The sequence below is a fragment of the Myotis brandtii genome, unplaced genomic scaffold (assembly GCF_000412655.1).
Source record: "Myotis brandtii unplaced genomic scaffold, ASM41265v1 scaffold579, whole genome shotgun sequence".
Classification (NCBI taxonomy): Eukaryota; Metazoa; Chordata; class Mammalia; order Chiroptera; family Vespertilionidae; genus Myotis; species Myotis brandtii.
Window position 1 is genome coordinate 971,622 of NW_005370171.1, and position 2,754 is coordinate 974,375.

Sequence of the window (2,754 nt, forward strand, 5' to 3'; positions counted from 1 at the left end):
AGGAAAATTGTAATTTAAAAAACCCCTATGAATGTAAATTAAAGAAAAAGTTAATGCCCTGGCCAGTTTGGCTCAGTGGATAGAGCATCGGCCTGTGGACTAAAGGGTCCCAGGTTCGATTCCGGCCAAGGGCACATGCCCGGGGTTTCGGGCTCAATCCCCCCCAGTGTGGGGGGTGCAGGAGGCAGCCGATCCATGATTCTCTCTCATCATTGATGTTTCTATCTCTCTCCCTTCCTCTCTGAAATCAATTTTAAAAATACATTAAAAAGAAAAAGAAAATGTTAATGGTGGTCTGAAAGCTATACTCTGCAAAAGGAGTTGGTTACCATTGTCAGGTGGTGGTGTGGGAGGCGGGAAGGCCAGCAGGGATTAAGAGTCCCTCCTGCAGGCCGGCTCAGGGGAGGTGGGTGATGCATGGGAAGTGCTTCGAAAGGGGCCTGGCTGGCGCTTGGGGTCGCTTCCCCAACCCCTGTGCGGGCTCAGCCCGTCCCAGGGGACATCAGGCAGCCGGGGAGGCCCAGCGCCCACGGAAGCTAAGTACCCGCTCACAGGGACCACAGACATACATTTCCATCCTGGCAGAAATTTCTCCTAAAGAGCACATCCAAAGAATTAAAAGGAAAATTGTAATTTAAAAAACCCCTATGAATGTAAATTAAAGAAAAAGTTAATGCCCTGGCCAGTTTGGCTCAGTGGATAGAGCATCGGCCTGTGGACTAAAGGGTCCCAGGTTCGATTCCGGCCAAGGGCACATGCCCGGGGTTTCGGGCTCAATCCACCCCAGTGTGGGGTGTGCAGGAGGCAGCCGATCCATGATTCTCTCTCATCATTGATGTTTCTATCTCTCTCCCTTCCTCTCTGAAATCAATTTTAAAAATATATTAAAAAGAAAAAGAAAAATTTAAAGGGGGCCTGAGAGCTACACTCTGCAAAGGGAGGTGGTACCATTGTCAGGTGGTGGTGTGGGAGGCGGGAAGGCCAGCAGGGATTAAGAGTCCCTCCTGCAGGCCGGCTCAGGGGAGGTGGGTGATGCATGGGAAGTGCTTCGAAAGGGGCCTGGCTGGCGCTTGGGGTCGCTTCCCCAACCCCTGTGCGGGCTCAGCCCACAGAAGCCCCACAAGGCACCCACCTCTGTGAACCCCGCCTCCTGCCACCCCTCCCCCAGCCGCTGTTTTATTGGACAGAACTGGGTTAAACTATTAAATTCACACAATCACGAAATCTTTAAGGACTAACCCGTGAACTGCACGGGAGTAAGGGCCAGGGAGTGGAAACGGTTCTCACCGATGCACCCCGCGTCCTCCCTGGGCTCCCCACCAGGAAGCTGCATCAGCCGGGAGTGAGCAGCTCAGGGCCCCGCCCCGCCCCGCAGGGCACGCTAGTCCACTCCAGGGGGCACACCTGTGTCCCATGTACCCTTCACTTACACCAACTTCCTGTCTTTCCAGAGCGCCAGCTAAGGCCCAGAGGCTGACACCTCCGGCAGGTCACACAGCGGGTGCCTCCCTGCCCGTCTCACCGCACCCCCCAGCCCTGGGCTCCACCCCCTTCAGGCCAGCACCGCACCGGCTCCCACCTCACACCAGCACCAGGGCCCTCGAGGACCCGGAATGGGTGCAGCCAGCCCTCCCGCCTTCAGACCCAGAGCAAATGGGCAGGGACTCATCCTCACGCCCTTCCTCTGCGCGGCCACGGTCCCCACGCAGGCGCTCCCCAACTGCAGGGCCCCGCCCCGCCCCGCAGGGCGCTCTAGTCCACTCCAGGGGGCACACCTGTGTCCCATCCACTTACACCAACTTCCTGTCTTTCCAGGGCGCCAGCTAAAGCCCAGAGGCTGACACCTCCGGCAGGTCACACAGCGGGTGCCTCCCTGCCCGTCTCACCGCACCCCCCAGCCCTGGGCTCCACCCCCTTCAGGCCAGCACCGCACCGGCTCCCACCTCACACCAGCACCAGGGCCCTCGAGGACCCGGAATGGGTGCAGCCAGCCCTCCCGCCTTCAGACCCAGAGCAAATGGGCAGGGACTCATCCTCACGCCCTTCCTCTGCGCGGCCACGGTCCCCACGCAGGCGCTCCCCAACTTCATGAAGGAGACACTCAGAATCCCCCCCCACACTCCGAAAAGCAGCGTGAGCCTGCGGGGAAGGACCACCTGCTCCCGCCTGGCCTGCCCACGTCCTGCTCCGCAGGGGCCTTGGGGGCAGCTGTCAACGTGACCAGGACCTTAGAAACTTTAGGGCCCAGGGACCCTCAACCATGAGCCGCATGGACGTGACTCTCACACTGATGCCAGCAGGGCTCCAAGCCCCCTCCTGCCACTCTGCCCCGAGGCGAGCGGAGACCTGGGGGCAAGGTAAGGGAGGGGAGGGGAGGGGAGGGGAGGGGAAGGGAGAGTAAGAGGGGAGGGGCAGGGCAGGGTGAGTGGGGGGGGGGAGGCCAGCCTGCATTCCCAGGACCCCCTGTCCTCCGGGCACCCCCGGGGCTGAAGGGCAACTTCAGGAACGGGTTTCATGCGGCTTTCAGGTCAGCCCAAGCCCCGCAGCTCTTCCTAATCGTGCCCCCCACCCCGTGCCCCTTACTTAGGAGTCAGAGCTGCCCTCGCTCAGCAATCCCCTGGGAGTGTCTGGCAGCTCCATTTACGGAGAAAAGAGTGAGCCTCCGGGACAAGGAGCTCGCCGGTGCGGAGGCCGCACGTACAGGCAGCTCTGCCTGGGCTCGGAGCCTCAGTTTCCCCGCCTGCTCCGAGGGGG